This window comes from Mobula birostris, chromosome 3 (genome assembly GCF_030028105.1).
Source record: "Mobula birostris isolate sMobBir1 chromosome 3, sMobBir1.hap1, whole genome shotgun sequence".
NCBI lineage: Eukaryota > Metazoa > Chordata > Chondrichthyes > Myliobatiformes > Myliobatidae > Mobula > Mobula birostris.
This window is the reverse complement of record NC_092372.1, coordinates 218964116-218983514: the sequence shown is the minus strand read 5'-3', so window position 1 is coordinate 218983514 and position 19399 is coordinate 218964116. Positions and strand designations below refer to the sequence as shown.

The window sequence follows — 19399 nt, the reverse complement described above, 5'->3', positions numbered from 1 at the left end:
GAACACATACCAATCCTCATGGAACGATCAGAAATGGAGAGAGTGAGCAGTTTCAAGTTCCTGGGTGTTAAGATCTCTGAGGATCTAACCTGATCCCAGCATATTGATGCAGTCATAAAGAAGGCAAGACAGCGGCTATACTTTATTAGGAGTTTGAAGAGATTTAGTATGTCAACAAAAACAGTCAAAAACTTCTATAGATGTACCATGGCGAGCATTCTGACAGGCTGCATCACCGTCTGTTATGGGGGGGCTACCGCACAGGCCTGAAAGAAGCTTTGTAAATTTAGTCATTTCCATCTTGGGTACTAGCCTACAAAGTACCCAGGACATCTTGAAGGAGCGGTGTCTCAGAAAGGCAGTGCCCATTATTAAGGATCTCCAGCACCCAGGGCATGCCCTTTTCTCACTGCTACCATCAGGTAGGAGATACAGAAGCCTGAAGGCACACACTCAGTGATTCAGGAACAGCTTCTTCTCCTTTGCCATCCGATTCCTAAATGGACATTGAACACTACTTCACTTTTTTAATATATATTATTTCTGTTTCTTTTTGCACAATTTTTAATTATTCAATATACATACATATACTGTGATTAATTTACTACTTTATTTTTTTTTTGCTTCTATATTTGGTATTGCAATGAACTGCTGTTGCTAAGTTAACAAATTTCACGTCACATGCCAGTGATAATAAACCAGATTCTGATTCTGACATGATTCATCAAGCCATTGAGTCCCACAGTATGGAAACATGCCCTTTGGCCCAACTCATCCATGCTGACCAAGGTGCCCATACTTGATCTGTATCCCTCTAAATCTTTCCTATCCATGTATCTATCCAAATGTCTTTTAAATGTTATCATTATACCTACCTCAATCACTTCCTCTGGTAATTTGTCTGAAGAAGTTGATTTCCACGAAACTTCAGCTAATTGGGGCAACCACTTAATTTGGCCAAAATGTCTTGATTCCTGGTCCCGATATGTCCCAATTAACTGGAATCCACTGCACCTGTAATAAAAGAACTGTATGAAGATTTGTCTTTAAAAAGTCAGACAACTCAGATGCTATATAAAGAGGATTCCTGATAATAGATTTTAATAGTAAATGTGTTATCCTGCTGTTATTTTTTTTGTTCAGCTATTCATTTTTTATTTTGTATTTTTTAAGTTAACATAATAACACTAGAATTTGATTAAAATAAATTCAAAAAACTATGCACCAAGATATGAATTATTAAAATACTATAACTGCCTTTCACACCCTGGTTGGTGTTGCATTTGATTTTAAGACAAAATTCTGTGTTAATTTCTATGCCCATCACTAAATTCCTCCATTAAATTGCCTATTTGCCCCAGCTCCTTTTTTTTTCCCCCAACGAGTCCCTTGGGAGTGAAGATGACTTGTTTCCACTTTAGCTTTGTAGTTCATGAGGCCAGGATGCAACTGAACACTTCTCAAATGGACCGGAAGGAAGTGTGGGTGGTGCTATGGTTTGTTAAGTAATACATTCCTTTTGTGCATTTCCATGATTTCATTGTGCTTAGAATGTATGTACAGTACTTAAAGTTCTTAATACTGTCTTTGATGCTACTCCACCTTGAGTTGTTAATGCCAAATATTTCCAGTAGTCATTAGAGATGTTGAATTCTTTTAAGGAGGCTTTGAGCACAGACTTAAATCCTTTCCTTTGGTCTTTTCTGTGAAAGAGCTTGGAATAGAATTGCAGGTCTGGTGTTGGATGCTTAAATGATATGACCTGCCCAAATGTAAGTAACAGAATGTAAGTTGGGCAGTACTGGAAATGATTACCTGAATGCCACAGTTTGTTTTCTTATTCTCCCAATGAATTTGCAGGATCTTGCAGAGTTTGTGTTAGTGATAATTTTTTAGTGCCTTGAGGTGCTTGCTTTAGAAAAGCTTGTTGGAGGGAAGAATTGCTGCTGATCAGCAGACCATTGAATTTTGTACCAAGTTTGATATCTTGATTTTCAAATGCATTGTTCCCAAATTAACTGAATGCTAACTGGTACATTGAAGGTCCAATGATTTCCTTCATCAATATCATTTCACCTCTAAACTATTTCCTCACTCTTTCTAACCTCTGTGCCTTGTTATTATTTTCTGGGTGAAAATTTTGCCCCTCAGGTTCTATTAAATGTATCCTCACTCACCTTAAACCTATGCCCTCTAGTTCTTGATTCCCCAACCCTGAGAAAAATAATGTGCACATTTACCCTATTTATCTCCCACATAATTTTAAGCACCTCTATAAGATCACCCACATTCTCCTGTGCTCAAAATAAGAAAGTCCCACCCTGCTCAATTTCTCTCCATGACTCAGCCCCTCAAGCTCTGGCAAATCCTTATAAATCTTTCTTTGCACTGTTCCCAGATTAATAACATCTTTCTCTTGCAGGGTGTCCAAAACTGAGCACAGTATTCTAAATGTGGCCTCACCAATGTCTTGTGCAACTGCAACATAACATCCCAATTTTTATAGTCAGTGCCATGACTGATAAAGCTAGCATACCAAAAGGCTTCTTTACTACTCTGTCTAATTGCAACACCATTTTCAGGGAACCATGTAGTAGTATTATTAGGTTGCCCTTTTCTACAATACTTTCCGGAGCCCTACCTTTCACTATGAAAGTCCTACCCTGTTTTTTTCTTTCCATGATGTAGCACTTCATACTTAACTGAATTAAAAGTCCATTTGCCTATTTACCCAGTTGATCAAGATACCTCTGTAATTCCTAATAACCATCCTCATTAACACCATTTTAATATAATCTGTATGCTAACCATGCTTTGTACTTTCTCATCTAAATCATTGATAGAGGTGAAAAGTAGTACTGGACCTAACGCAGAACCTTGAGGAACACCACTGCTTATGGGCCTCCAGTCTGATAAACGTTGTTTCACATCAGCCTGTGCTTCCTACTATTAAACTGTTCTGCTAGTTCTCCCTGGATCCCATGCTGTCTAATTTTTCATGGCATCTTACCATGCAGAATCTTAACAAACGCCATATAAGCTATGTCTACTCTTGGTTACTGCTCCAAAAAATTCAATTAATTTGTGAGATATGATCTGCGTGCATAAATCTGTGCTATCACTAACCAACCTGTCTTTCCAAATGCTTGTATATCTTATTCCTTCGAATCCCCTCTTATAAAATACTAGTCAGAATCAACTCCAAATCAGGTTTAATATCACCAGCATATGTCATGAAAATTGTTGACTTTGTGGCAGAAGAACAAAGCAATACAGAATGAAACTGAGAATTATAGTAAGTATAATAAATAGTTAAATCAAATAAGTGCAAAAATAGAAAGTAAAAAAAGTAGTGAGGTAGTGTTCATGGGATGGCAGAGGGGAAAGAGGGGAAGAAAATGTTCCTGAATCACTCCTGAAGATGTTCTGAATACTACAGAGGCTAGTGCCCATGACTAAGTTTACAACTCTCTGGAGCTTACTTCGATCCTCTGCAGTAGCCCCTCCCTACCCCCCCCCCCCAACCAGATCACGATACAGTCAGTTAGAATGCTCTCCACAGTACATTTTAGAAATTTGCTAATGTTTTTGGTGATGTACCAAATCTCCTCAAACTTTTAATGAAATATAGCAGCTGTTGTGCCTTCTTTGTAGCTGCATCAATAGGTTAGATCCTGAGAGCTGTTGACACCCAGGAATCTGAATTTGCTCACTTTCCACTTCTGATCCCTTTGAGGTCTGGTGTGTGTTCCCTTGTTTTAACTTTTCCAAAGTCCACAATCAGTTCTTTGGTCTTACTGACTTCCAGTGCAAGGTTGTTACTACAACACCATTCAACTAACTAATATGTCTTGCTCATGTATGTCCTCTCGTCACTATCTGAAATTTTGCCAACAATGGTTGTATTGCCAACAAATGTATAGATGACATTTGGGCTGCGCCTGGCCACACAGTCATGGATGTAGAAGAGTAGTGCAGTGGGCTAAAGCACACATCCCTGAGGTGCAGCAGTGTTTTCTGTCAACGAGGTGGAGATGTTATTTCTGATCCGCACAGATTGTGGTCTTCCTGTTAAGTTACAGAAGGAGGCACAGGCGCCCAGGTTCTGGAGCTTTTCACTCAGAGCTGTAAGAATGATTGTGTTAAACACTGAGATGTAGTCAATCAACAGCATCCTGACATAGGCATTTATATTTTCCAGGCGATCCAAGGCAACGTGAAGAGCCAATGAGATTCTGTCTGCCGTAGACCTGTTGTGGCGATAGGTAAATTGCAGTGAGTCCAAGTCCTTTGCTGGGATGGGAGTTAATTCCAGCCATAAATTACCCCTCAATGCACTTCATCACTGTAGATGTGAGTGCTACTGGTGATAGTTGTTAAGGCTGCTCACTCTGCTCTTCTTGAGCACTGGTATAATTGTAGCCCTTTTGAAACAGGTGGGAACTTCTAACGAGCAATGAGGGATTGAAAATATCTTTGAACACCTCTGCCAGTTGGTTGGCACAAGTTTTCAGAGCCCTACCAGGTACTCCATTAGGGCCTGTCACCTTGCAAGGTCTTCGTATCCTTTTCTACAGTAAAAACAGGAGAAAAATATTCATTGAGGACATTGCTTATCTCCTAAGGTTCCACACAAAGATATACACTTTGGTTTGAGGGGCCCTAATTTACTCTAGTTACTATTTTTCACTAAATATACTTATAAAATCCGTTTGGATTCTCCTTAATCTTATCTCCCAAATCTATCTCATGCCTCATTTTTGTCCTTCTGATCTCCTTGTTGAATATACTTCTGCAATTCCTATACTCCTCCAGGGTTTCACTTGATCCCAGCTGCCTGTACCTGGCCATTCCTCTCTAAAGCATTAATATCCCTTGTCATCCAGGGTTCCCTGCACCTGCCAAACTTGCCCCTCATTCTTACAGGAACGTGCAGACCTTGAACTCTTGATATCACACTTTTAAAAATCTCACACTTGCCAGAAGTCCCTTTCCCTACAAACAACCTACCCTAATAAACTTTTGCAATTTTCTATCTTAATATCATCCAAATTTCTCTTGCCTCAATTTAGAACTTTAACTTGTGGACCAGGTTTGTCCTTTTCCATAACTAATTTAAATTAGCCATGAGGTAATGTTAAAGCTGTGCAGGACCCCAGTTAGACCCCACTTGGAGTACCGTGTTCATTTCTGACCACCTCACTATAGGAAGGAAGTGAATACTATAGAGAGAGGGCAGAGGAGATTTACAAGGATGCTGCCTAGATTGGAGAGCATGCCTTATTAGAATAGGTTGAGTGAATTTGGCCTTTTCTCCTTGTAGCGATGGAGGATGAGAGGTGACCTGATAGAGGTGTATAAGATGATGAGAGGCATTGATCATGTGGATAGCCAGAGGCTTTTTCCCAGGGCTGAAATGGCTAACATGAGGGGGCATAGTTTTAAAGTGCCTGGAAGTAAGTACAAGGGGGATGTCAGAGTTAAGTTTTTCATACAGGGTGGTGGGTGTGTGGAATGCACTGCCAGTGACGATGGTACAGGCAGATGCAATAGGGTCTTCTAAGAGACTCGGCTATGCGGCAGGGAAATTCTAGGCAGTTTCTGAAGTAGGTTACATGGTTGGCACAACATTGTGGGCCAAAGGGCCTGTAACGTTCTGTAGATTTCTATGTCCTGTGTTCTAATTTAAAACGAACAGGAGTATGATCATTAGTCCAACAGTTCTCCCCCACCAACACCCCAGTCACTCATCTTGTCCTATTTCCCAAAAGTAAGTCAAGCTTTGCTCTCTCCCAGGTAAGGCCTGAGGAGAGTTCTCTGGACATAGTTAACAAATTGTACCTCTTCTAAGCCCTGATCAAGGCAATCATTCCCTCATTTTTCACCTCCACCCATAAAGCCCCACTGAGTGATTCCATAGTAGTTTCATCTTGGGCTATTGTGTTGACATTCTCCTTTATCAAAAATACAACCCCACCTCCTCTCTCTCTTCCACTTCAATACCGCATATAGCACCTGTTTCCTAGAACATTTAGCTGCCAGTCGTACCCTTCAGCCATGTTTCTGAAATGGCTATGATATCCCAATCCACATTGAAAAAAATCACTCTTTTCGTTTTCATCTACCACTGGACATGTTCTCCTCTCTACCTTTTCAGTTTTTTGCAATGACTTCTCAGCATGACTCCCTGGTCCACTCTTCCATTCCCATCAACCACTTCCCTTATTAAACACAAGAAACTGCAGGTGCTGGAAATCAAGAGCAACATGTACCCCTTGACAATAAGTACTCCTCGAGTACTGTTGAGGGGGACGGCCTACCTAGCGGAAGCAACACTGGCCGCACCTCAGGCACAGAGTCTGGTCCTGTGGCTCAGAAGGGTAGGGAAATGAAGAGGATGGCATCAGTGATAGGGGACTCTATAGTTAGGGGATCAGACAGGCGATTCTGTGGATGCAGGAAAGAAGCACGGATGCCTTCCAGGTGCCAGGGTCTGGGATGTTTCTGATCACGTCCACGATATCCTGAAGTGAGAAGGAGAATAGCCAGAGGTCATGGTACATATTGGTACCAATGACATAGGCAGGAAAAGGGAGGAGGTCCTGAAAGCAAACTACAGGAAGTTAGGAAGGAAGTTGAGAAGCAGGACCACAAAGGTAGTCATCTCGGGATTACTGCCTGTGCCACGTGACAGTGAGTATAGGAATAGAGTGAAGAGGAGGATAAATGCGTGGCTGAGGGATTGGAGCAGGGGGCAGAGATTCAGATTTCTGGATCATTGGGACCTCTTTTGGGGCAGGAGTGACCTGTACAAAAAGGACGGATTGCGCTTGAATCCCAGGGGGACCAATATCCTGGTGGGGAGGTTTGCTAAGGTTATTGGGGAGAGTCTAAACTAGGATTGCTGGGGGGTGGGGACCAAATTGAAGAGATGGAGGAAGAGCAGGTTGGCTCACAAATAGTGAAAGCTTGGAGACAGTGCGAGAGGGAGAATAGGTAGGTGACAGAGAAGGGATGCGTTCAGACCGATGGTTTGAGATGTGTCTATTTTAATGCAAGGAGTGTTATGAACAAAGCGAATGAGCTTTGAGCATGGATCAGTACTTGGAGCTATGATGTTCTGGCTATTACAGAGACTTAGATGGCTCAGAGGCAGGAATAGTTACTTTGAGTGGCAGGTTTAAGATGTTTCAGAAAGGACAGGGAGGGAGGCAAAAGAGATGGGTGTGTGGCACTGTTGATCAAAGATAGTGTCATGGCTGCAGAAAAGGAGGAAGACATGGAGGGGTTGTCTATGGAGTCTCTGTGGGTGGAAGTTAGGAACAGGAAGGGGTCAATAACTCTACTGGGTGGTTTTTTTTTATAGACCACCCAATAGTAACCAGGACATTGAGGAACAGATGGGAAGACAGATTCTGGGAAGGTGTAACAATAACTGGGTTGTCGTGGTGGGAGATTTTAATTTCCCAAATATCGATTGGCATGCCCTAGAACAAGGGGTTTAGATAGAGTGGAGTTTATTAGGTGTGTTCAAGAAGGTTTCTTGACACTATGTAGATAAGCCTACAAGAGGAGAGGCTGTACTTGATCTGGTATTGGGAAGTGAACCTGGTCAGGTGTCAAATCTCTCAGTGGGAGAGCATTTTGGAGATAGTGATCACAATTCTATCTCCTTCACCATAGCATTGGAGAGGGATAGCAACAGACTAGTTAGGAAAGTGTTTAATTGGAGTAAGGGGAATTATGAGGCTATCAGGCAGGAACTTGGAAGCATAAATTGGGAACAGATGTTCTCAGGGAAATGTATGGAAGAAATGTGGCAAATGTTCAGGGGATACTTGTGTGGAGTTATGCATAGGTACAATGAGACGGAAAGGATGGTAGGGTACAGGAATCATGGTGTACAAAGGCTGTTGTAAATCTAGTCAAGAAGAAAAGAAGAGCTTATGAAAGGTTCAAAAAAACTAGGTAATGATAGAGATCTAGAATGTTATAAGGCTAGCAGGAGGAAGCTTAAGAAAGAAATTAGGAGAGTTAGAAAGGGCCATGAGAAGGCCTTGGTGACCAGGATTAAGGAAGGCATTCTACAAGTATGTGACGAGCAAGAGGATGAGACGTGAGAAAATAGGACCAATCAAGTGTGACAGTGGGAAAGTGTTTATGAAACTGGAGGAGATAGCAGAGGTACTTAATGAATACTTTGTTTCAGTATTCACGATGGAAAAGGATCTTGGCGATTGTAGGGATGACTTGCAGCAGACTGAAAAGCTTGTGCATGTAGATATTAAGAATGAGGATGTGCTGGAGCTTTTGGAAAGCATCAAGTTGGATAAGTCACCGTGACCGGACGAGATGTACCACAGGCTACTGTGGGAGGCGAGGGAGGAGATTACTGAGCCTCTGGCAATGATCTTTGCATCATCAGTGGGGACGGGAGAGGTTCCAGAGGATTGGAGGGTTGCGGATGTTGTTTCATTATTCAGGAAAGGGAGTAGAGATAACTCAGGAAATTATAGGCTGGTGAGTCTTACTTCAGTGGTTGGTAAGTTGATGGAGAAGATCCTGAGAGGCAGGATTTATGAGCATTTGGAGAAGTATAATATGATAAGGAATAGTCAGCATGGCTTTGTGAAAGACAGGTCATGCCTTACAAGCCTGATTGAACTTTTTGAGGATGTGACTAAGCACATTGATGAAGGTAGAACAGTAGATGTAGTGTATATGGATTTCAGCAAGGCATTTGATAAGGTACTCCATGCAAGGCTTATTGAGAAAGTAAGGAGGCATGGGATCCAAGAGGGCATTGCTTTGTGAATCCAGAACTGGCTTCCTCACAGAAGACAGAGTGGTTGCAGATGGGTCATATTCTGCATGGAGGTAGTTCACCAGTGGTATGCCTCAGGGATCTGTTCTGCGACCCCTGCTCTTTGTGATTTTTATAAATGACCTGGATGAAGAAGTGTAGGGTTAGTAAATTTGCTGATGACACAAAGGTTGGGGGTGTTGTAGATAGTGTGGAGGGCTGTCAGAAGTTACAGCGGGACATTGATAGGATGCAAAACTAGGCTGAGAAGTGGCAGATGGAGTTCAACTCAGATAAATTTGAAGTGGTTCATTTTGGTAGGTCAAATATGATGGGAGAATATAGTATTATTATATTCAGTGTGGAGGATCAGAGGGCTCTTGGGGTCCGAGCCCTTAGGATGCTCAAAGCAGCTGCGCAGGTTGACTCTGTGGTTAAGAAAGCATACGGTGCATTGTCCTTCATCAATCGTGGAATTGAGTTTAGGAGCCAAGAGGTAATGTTGCAGCTATATAGGACCCTGGTCAGACCCCACTTGTCGTACTGTGCTCAGTTCTGGTCGCCTCGCTATAGGAAGGATGTGGAAACCATAGAAAGGCTGCAGAGGATGTTGCCTGGATTGGGGAGCATGCCTTATGAGAATAGGTTGAGTGAACTCGGCCTTTTCTCATTGGAGTGACGGAGGATGTGAGGTGACCTGATAGGGATGTATAAGATGATGAGAGGCATTGATCGTGTGGATAGTTAAAGGCTTTTTCCCAGGGCTGAAATGGCTAGCACGAGAGGGTACAGTTTTAAGGTGCTTGGTAGTAGGTACAGAGGAGATGTCGGGTAGGTATTTTACGCAGAGAGTGGTGAATGCGTGGAATGGGCTGCCGGCAACAGTGGTGAAGGCGTATATAATGGGGTCTTTTAAGAGACTCCTGGACAGGTACATGGAACTCAGAAAAATCAAGGGCTATGGGTAACCCCAGGTAATTTCTAAGGTAAGGACATGTTCAGCACAGCTTTGTGGGCCGAAGGACCTGTATTGTGCTGTAGGTTTTCTATGTTTCTAAGCATAAAGATAGCAAAACTATGGGTCAGGCAGCATTCATGGAGGGAAACAGTCAACGTTTTTGATACAGGCCCTGTTTAGAGGTCCTCTGAGATGAAAATATCTAGGAATGTGATGCTGCTCACCCTTTCCAGTGTTACCCCCTCAATGAGGATAGGTATATGTTCTCCTGACCTCCTCTTTCCGAAGTCCACAGTCAGTTGCTTGGTCTTGCTGTGGTTGAGTGTGACGTTGTTGTGACAACACTCAACCAGCCAATCTATCTCACACTTGTAAGTCCCTTCATCACCATCTGAGATTCTATGCACATCAGGGAGTTTTAGCTGTGTTTAGCTGCATTATCATGCATATAGAGAGAGCAGTGGCCTCGGCACACATCCTTGAAGTTCGGCTGTGTTGATAGTGAGAAGATGTTATTATCAATCTGCACTGACTGTGAAAGTTGAGGATTCAGTTGTAGAGAGGTACAGGGGCCCAGGTCTTGATGCTTTGTTATTAGTCCTGAGGGGAAAGAATAGTATTGAATGGCAAGCTGTAATCCATAAGCAGTAGCCTGACGTATTTCTTGCAATTAGGTGTTGCAAAGCAGAGTGGAGGATCAGTGAGATTGCATCTGTGATCAGTGAGAGTTAATGCAGACTGGGGGATTGTTTTTGTAATATCACAAGCCATTTTAATTGCATTTCCCATTCCTATACTGATATTTGTTCATGGCCCTCTCTACAGTCAAGTCAAAGTGTGACACATATTAGTGGAATATCTCATATTCCTTCTTGGTAGCCTTCTACCTGACATCAACATGGTTTTGTGGCTAAGTTTGCTGACGATACGAAGATAGGTGGAGGGGCCGGTAGTGCTGAGGAAACGGAGAGTCTGCAGAGAGACTTGGATAGATTGGAAGAATGGGCAGAGAAGTGGCAAATGAAGTACAATTTTAGAAAGTGTATGTTTATGCTCTTTGGCAGAAAAAATAAACGGGCAGACTATTATTTAAATGGGGAAAGAATTCAAAGTTCTGAGATGCAACGGGACTTGGGAGTCCTCGTACAGGATACCCTTAAAGTTAACCTCCAGGTTGAGTCAGTAGTGAAGAAGGCGAATGCAATATTGGTATTCATTTGTAGAGGAATAGAGTATAGGAGCAGGGATGTGATGTTGAGGCTTTATAAGGCGCTGGTGAGCCCTCACTTTGAGTACTGTGGGCAGTTTTAGTCTCCTTATTTAAGAAAGGATGTGCTGACGTTGGAGAGGGTACAGAGAAGATTCACTAGAATGATTCCGGGAATGAGAGGGTTAACATGTGAGGAACGTTTGTCTGCTCTTGGACTGTATTCCTTGGAGTTTAGAAGAATGAGGGGAGACCTCATAGAAACATTTTGAATGTTAAAAGGCATGGACAGAGTGGATGTGGCAAAATTGTTTCCCATGATGGGGGAGTCTAGTACGAGAGGGCATGACTTTAAGGATTGAAGGGCGCCCATTCAGAACAGAAATGCGAAGAAATTTTTTTAGTCAGAGGGTGGTGAATCTATGGAATTTGTTGCCACGGGCAGCAGTGGAGGCCAAGTCATTGGGTGTATTTAAGGCAGAGATTGATAGGTATCTGAGTAGCCAGGGCATCAAAGGTTATGGTGAGAAGGCGGGGGAGTGGGACTAAATAGGAGAATGGATCAGCTCATGATAAAATAGCAGAGCAGACTCGATGGGCCGAATGCCCTACTTCTGCTCCTTTGTCTTATGGTCTGACATTGATTTCTGTAACTCCTGGTAACCACCTCCCTCTGTTCTAGCAACCTTTTTGTTTCCCTTATTCCACTGGCCCCTTCACCCCTTGTTTTCCCTCACCTATTAGATTCCATCTTTGCCTCTTCCACCTGTCACCTTCCAGTTTCTCACATCATTCCCTTTCCCCCTCTACCTACCTATCTTCATCCTCTCACCTGGATTCACCCATCACCTAACATCTTGAGCTACTCCCTCTCCCAACCTTTTATTCTGGTTTTCACCTTCTTTCATTCCAGTCATGCTGAAAGGTCTCAACTTGAAATTTCACCTGTTCATTTCCTTCCATGGATGCTGTCTGACCTTCTGAGTTCTGTCAACATTTTGTATGTTACTTTGAAAGTTTTTAAAACAATGGTATTAAAAACTCCCACGTTTTCTAATGGAACCACTCTGTCAGATGACTGATGCTCTACATGGGAAATATTTGGTGTGAGATTATGTATTGGATTTGGTCTCACATCACTTGCCGTCAATAAGTGTTCAAGAAATTTATTGGCCTAATTCTCAAGTCACGCTTTCAGTTTTTTTTAATTGACGTATAGTGAAATCACTTATTAACAGAACTAGTCAACCAGGGAAATAGATTCAGATTAGGGATTACTTTTGAAATGGATTCCATCGCTGATGTTGTATAAGATTGGCCATTTATCATATGTTTTAAGATTGGGTCTGTTATTTCTGTCTTGTGAGCTCCAGTGTTTGAAAGTATATTTAAAATTGCATATTCCATTGACAGTTTGCTGTTGGGTGCTCACAGACTGTTATGGCTACAGCTATAAATACTCTAAAAATGTAAGCAATAAAAATTAAGAATTACAATCTACTATGTTAAAACATGATGTAAAATTATGTTGCATAAAATCTAAGCAAACAATTCTGTCAAAATTTTTCAGAATTTAATCCACCTCGACATAATCTGGTCATAAAGTCATATAGTAACACACAAGTTACTGGAGGAACTCAGCAGGCCAGGCAGCATCTATGGAAAAGAGTACAGTCGACGTTTCAGGCTGAGACCCTTCAGCAGGACCCACTGAAGGCCCAAAACGTCGACTGTGTTCTTTTCCATAGATGGTGCCTGGTCTGCTGAGTTCCTCCAGCATTTGTGTGTGTTGCTTGGATTTTCAGCATCTGCTGATTTTCTCATGCTTGTGATAGTCATAAAATCCAGGTTCAATTCTGGTCATTTACCTTTGGTCATCCTTAATAGGTCTTTTTAAAATAAACTATTTGAATTCCTTTTAAAAGAAGTGTTAAAATTATTTGATAGCAGAGAACAATCTTTGTTGGGGAATCCTGTATAGCTGAGAGGATTAGATTTTCTGCACTTCCTTTACTTCCTTTTTTTTATGTGAATGATCTGATCACCATTTGATCATGTGGGTATAATTGCATGGTGCAGATTCGTTGGACTGGAAGGGCCCGTTACTGTGCTGTATGTCTAAATAAATAAATAACATGTTACAAGAGTGTGTGTAACTCCTCATGCTTATTAGTAACTTGGTCGATGTATAAGGCAGGGTATTCCATTGATTTAATATTACAGAAGTGACTCTGCTTCAAAAGCACTTTGAGATGGTGTGAGGTGGTTTAAAATGTCCTAAACTTGTGAAATGTACTATAAATGTGTGAAAGGTACTGTAAAACTATTTTTAATAAATGCAGCACCTTGGTCGCAAAACCTTCGTTATTTGAAGAACTTCTCTTTACCCCTTACTTCCAACTTCTATCCCACAATTCGTACGTCCACATTTTATTTAAATGGATTATTTTTGTTTTGAGTCTCCTATGTAGTCCCATTATAACAACATAAACTATTTCACTAGAGGTTCATTAAATGATGAGAAATTGATCGTGTGGATAGACAGAGGCTTTTTCCCAGGGCTGAAATGGCTAGCACGAGAGGGCATAGTTTTAAAGGTGCTTGGAAGTAGGTACAGAGGAGATGTAAGGGGTAAGCTTTTTTTTTACTCAGAGAGTGATGAGTGCGTGGAATGGGCTGCCGGCGGCGGTGGTGGAGGCGGATACGATAGGGTCTTTTAAGAGACTCCTGGACAGGTACATGGAGCTCAGAAAAATAGAGGGCTATGGGTAACCCTAGGTAATTTCTCAGGTAAGGACATGTTCGGCACAGCTTTGAGGGCCGAAGGGCCTGTATTGTGCTGTAGGTTTTCTATGTTTCTATATTGCAGTATTTACTCTTTTATCATTATAAAGAATTATGAAATGAACTGCTGGAGAAAGTCGTTCAGGTGAGTTCAATTAAGACAAAAATTTGTAAAGATACATAATTGTAATTGGGTTATTATCACATGTAGCAAGATACAGTGAAAAGATTTTGTTTATTTGTCATCCCGATAGAATTTTCCATGCATAAATACACGAGTTGTACAAAAAAGAAAAAAATACAATGCAGAAATATAGTATTATAGTTGCAGAGAAGATTGAGGAAGGAGAAAAAGTTAAAGAATATGGGCCACATACAGACAAATTGGACTAGCTGACTGAGATAAAGTAGTTAATATGGACAAGTTGGGTTACAGAGCCTATTTCCTTGCTTATATAGCTCTATGACTCTGGTTTCTTTGGCTTCACTGTAAAACATAAATATTATAATGGTTGACTTTTAAACTACTACTGCCTGTGCAGAAAATGTGCAAGTTCATGTCAGGCTGTAATAAGATGAATAGAGGGAAACTGTTTCGATAAGAGTCTCAAATTAGCATTGATACCTCACGGGAACAGGGATCATGAGTGCTGTCTGAGTGGAGTTTGCACATTTTTCTCTGTAACCTTTGAGCGCCCTCTATTGTACAGATATGCGTAGTGCAATGGCATGTATGCAACTGGTGTTTTATAGAGAATTGTTACGGTAAACGTCATGATCCTGATTCAGGCATTTGCACATTGTATTGCAGAAGTCGGAAATGTGGTGAAGGTCAATTAACCTTTTTTGTTAATGGATTCAGAACTGAATCTAGAGCAGAGCTCAGTGATGTTGAGCTAAGAGCCAGACTTACTTCATGTTTGGCCTCTCAGCTTGTAGTATGAACTAAACTATTTAAATAGGTTTTGAATTCATTCGGAAAGGTAAGTGCTTTCATTACTTAATTCAAATTAGTATTGTTATTTAATTTATATCAATTAAATATAGTTTAAAATTTTAGTATCTTTTACCGCTAATATTTTTTAAATGTCACTGATCATTAGAAGAATATAGAAAAATACTTTGCAGCAGTGAGCAATTTGGGGAAAAGAAACAGAACACTCTCCTCCTCTTCATGGACACTCCGCTCTGGTATTCTGCCTGCTCTGGATCTCTTTATTGCTAACTGCCGACAGGACATCAACAGTCTCGACTTTACCGCACCTTGTTCCCATTCCAACCTCACTCCTTCCGAACGCTGTGCTCTCCACTCCCTCCACACTAATCCTAACCTTACTATAAAACCTGCCGATAAGGGAGGTGCCGTTGTAGTGTGGCGTACTGATCTCTACCTTGCTGAGGCACAGCATCAACTCGCGGATACCTCCTCTTATTTGCCCCTCAATCATGACCTCACTAAGGAGCACCAGGCCGTTGTCTCCCACACTATCACCAGCTTTATCCGCTCAGGGGATCTCCCATTCACTGCTACCAATCTTATAGTTCCCACACCCCGCACTTCCCATTTCTACCTCCTACCCAAGATCCACAAACCTGCCTGTCCAGGTAGACCTATTGTCTCCGCTTGCTCCTGCCCCACCGAACTCATTTCTGCATACCTCAACACTGTTTTATCCCCCCCTTGTTCGATCCCTTCCTACCTATGTTCGTGACACTTCTCACGCTTTGAAATTTTTCGATGATTTTAAGTTCCCTGGCCCCCACCGCTTTATTTTCACCATGGATGTCCAGTCTCTATACACTTCCATCTCTCACCAGGAAGGTCTCAAAGCTCTCCGCTTCTTTTTGGATTCTAGACCTAACCAGTTCCTCCCTACTACCACTCTGCTCCGTCTAGTGGAATTAGTCCTTACTCTTAATAATTTCTCCTTTGGCTCCTCCCACTTCTTCCAAACTAAAGGTGTAGCCATGGGCACCTGTATGGGTCCCATATATGCTTGCCTTTTTGTTGGCTTTGTGGAACAATCCATGTTCCAAACCTATACTGGTATCTGTCCCCCACTTCGCTGCATCGACGACTGCATTGGCGCTGCTTCCTGCATGCATGCTGAGCTCGTTGACTTCATTAACTTTGTCTGCAACTTTTACCCTGCCCTCAAGTTTACCTGGTCCATTTCCGACACCTCCCTCCCCTTTCTAGATCTTCCTGTCTCTCTCTCTGCAGACAGCTTATCTACTGATGTCTACTATTAGCCTACAGACTCTCACAGCTATCTGGACTATTCCTCTTCTCACCCTGTCTCTTGAAAAAATGCCGTCCCCTTCCTGCAATTCCTCCGTCTCCACGAAATCTGCTCTCAGGATGAGGCTTTTCATTCCAGGACGAAGGAGATGTCCTTTTTTATAGAAAGGGGCTTCTCTTCCTCCACCATCAACTCTGCTCTCAAATGCATCTCTCCCATTTCACGCATATCTGCTCTCACCCCGTCCTCCCGCCACCCCACTAGGAATAGGGTTCCCCTTGTCCTCACCTACCACCCCATCAGTCTCTGGATCCAACACATAATTCTCCGTAACTTCCACCACCTCCAGCGGGATTCCACCGCTAAGCGCATCTTTCCCTCTTTCCCCCCCCCCCACTTTCCACAGGGATCGCTCCCTACGCGACTCCTTTGTCCATTCGTCCCCCCCATCCCTCCCCACTGATCTCCCTCCTGGCACTTATCCTTGTAAGTAGAACAAGTGCTACACATGCCCTTACACTTCCTCCCTCACTATCTTTCAGGGCCCCAGACAGTCCTTCCAGGTGAGGCGACACTTCACCTGTGAGTCGGCTGGGGTGATATACTACGTCCAGTGCTCCCGATGCAGCCTTCTATATATTGGCGAGACCTGACACAGACTGGGAGACCATTTCGCTGAACACCTACGCTCTGTCCGCCAGAGAAAGCAGGATCTCCCAGTGGCCACACATTTTAATTCCATGTCCCATTCCCATTCTGATATGTCTATCCATGGCCTCCTCTACTGTAAAGATGAAGCCACACTCAGGTTGGAGGAACAACACCTTGTATTCCGTCTGGGTAGCCTCCAACCTGATGGCATGAACATTGACTTCTCTAACTTCCACTAATGCCCCACCTCCCCCTCATACCCCATCCGTTATTTATTTTTGATATATATATATATATATATATATATATATATATATATATTCTTTCTCTCTCTCTCCTTTTTCTCCCTCTGTCCCTCTCACTATACTCCTTGCCCATCCTCTGGTCTTCCCCCCCTCCCCTTTTCTTTCTCCCTTGGCCTCCTGCCCCATGATCCTCTTATATCCCTTTTGGCAATCAATTGTCCAGCTCTTGGCTCCATCCCTCCCCCTCCTGTCTTCTCCTATCATTTTGGATCTCCCCCTCCCCCTCCCACTTTCAAATCTCTTACTAGCTCTTCTTTCAGTTAATCCTGACGAAGTGTCTCGGCCCGAAACGTTGACTGTACCTCTTCCTATAGATGCTGCCTGGCCCGCTGCATTCACCAGCAACTTTTATGTGTGTTGCACTGTCCTTTAGAATCCATTATCTAAGGTCTGCACATGAGCTGTTCCACTTTACAGAATGGCTACAACAATGCATGGAGCTCAATTTGTCCCTGAGGTGGGGCAGGAGATCATGGAGTAAGTTGGAGGCAGCTCCTTGTGGATTTCATGCACCCGTATTAAAAAGCAAGCAGGGCTTGTGGGGTCTTGTCTACTGAGTAGAAAATTGCTTGGGTTAAAAGTAACTAGGGTTAATTAGCAAAGGCCAGTAAAAAGAAGCAGGGTTTGAGCAGTGTGGCCATTGTGTGAGTGGATGGTATTAGAGTGGTCAGGCTTGGGAGAGAGCAGGCGCAGGCTAGGACTTAAGTTTCAGAAGTTAGAAGAATAAGAAGTGTAGGTAATATGGTAGTTCAGGCAGTGGAATGCTCCTCCTGTGACATGTGGCCCCTGAGGCTCAGCAGGGAAGGATAAAGTCAGAGAGAGCGGTAGTGATAGACCCGATAGTTAAGGGGATGGGAGATTCTGAGGCCATGAAAGAGAAGCCAGGATGGTGTTTCATTACTAGAGGACTAGAATATATAAGCAAGGATGCAATGCTGAGAATTTATAAGACACTAGTAAGTCTAGTGTCAACAAAAGGATGCACTGAAATTAGAGAGGGCCCAGAAGAGGTTCCAAAGAATAATTCTGAGAGTACAAGGGTTATTGTATGAGGAACATTTGATGGCTCATGCCCTGTACATGCTGGAATTTAGAAGAATGAGGGGAGGATCTCATTGAAACCTATCAAACATTGAAAGGTGTGGTTAGAATGGACAGAGAGGATGTATCCTATAGTCTAAGACCAGAGGGTACAGCCTCAGAATAGAAGGGCGTCCATTTAGAATGAAGATGAGAAGGAATTAATGGTTGATGAATTTGTGGAATTTGTTGCCACAAAAGGTTGCGGATGCCGGGTCATTGGGTGTAATTAAGACAGAATTTGATAGGTTCTTGATTATCTCGGGTGTGAAAGGTTACAAGGAGAAGGCAGGAGAATGGGAAAATAGATCAGCCATGATGGGCCCAATGGCCTAATTTTGTTCCTATGTCTTATGGTGTGTAGCACCCAGGTGCTAGGGTCCAGGATGTCTCAGAGCTGCTGCAGAAGATTCTCGAGGGAGGGTGAACAGCCAGAGATTATGGTGCACATTGGTACCAATGGCTTAGGTGGAAAGGGGAAAGAGGTCCTACACATTGAGTGTAGGGAGTTGGGGGAAAAGGTCTCCAAGATAGTAATCTCTAGATTACTCGCAGTGCCAGATGCTAGGGCAGGAATAGATTGATGGTACCAATGAACGAGTGGCTGAGGAAGTGAGATAGAGGGCAGGGTTTCAGAGATTTCTGGATCATTGGGATCTCTTCTCGGGAAGGTATGACCTGTACAAAAAGGATGGGTTACACCTGAACCAAGGGAAACCAATATCCTTGCAGGCAGGTTTGCTTGAGCTGTTAGGGAGGGTTTAAACTAAGTTAGCAGGGGGATGGGAACCAGACTGATAGGGCTCAGGATGGGGCAGTTAATATACAAGTTGATTCAGTGTATAGTGAGACTTTGAGGAAGGGTAGGCAGATGATAGGGCAAAATTGCAGTCAGTGAGAAGAGGTAAGGTGTAACATGGGGGCATGGGGTGTTATATTTGAATGCATGCACTATACAGAATAAGGTAGGTGATCTTGTAGCACAGTTAGAGACTGGCAGGTATGACATGGGCATCACCAAGATACAGCAAAAAGAAGATTGTAGTTGCTAGCTTAACACCTAAGGATATACCTTGTATTGAAAGGACAGGCAGGTAGGCAGATAGGGATGGGTGGTTCTGATGGTAAAATATGAAATCAAGTCCTTAGAAAGAGGTGACTTTGGATCAGAAGATGTAGAACCCTTGAGTTAAGATGTAGAGTTAAGAAACTGCAAGGGTAAAAAGACTCCAATGGGAGTTATATACAGACTCTGAACAATAGACAAGAATGTGGAATATAAATTTCAATGGGAATTAGTAAAGGCAATATTATGCACCTAGATTGGGGAAAATCAGGTTGGTGCTGGATTTTAAGAGAGGGAAATTG

At 42.6% G+C, this 19399-nt stretch overlaps 1 protein-coding gene across 7 annotated transcripts in view; it reads left to right on the top strand.

Moving 5' to 3' along the window:
- Positions 1–19399, top strand: part of gjc2 (gap junction protein gamma 2) — a 125845-nt gene that overhangs the window by 50440 nt on the left and 56006 nt on the right. For 3 of the 7 annotated variants that reach the window (XM_072254144.1, XM_072254148.1, XM_072254147.1), the window contains one exon: positions 4202–4265. The exons of 3 other annotated variants lie outside the window; for them this stretch is intronic. The gene's annotated coding sequence lies outside the window, so the exon portion shown is untranslated. Of the gene's footprint in view, positions 1–1652; positions 1773–4201; positions 4266–19399 lie in introns of those variants that run through there. One more of the 7 variants, XM_072254149.1, reaches the window with a different exon arrangement.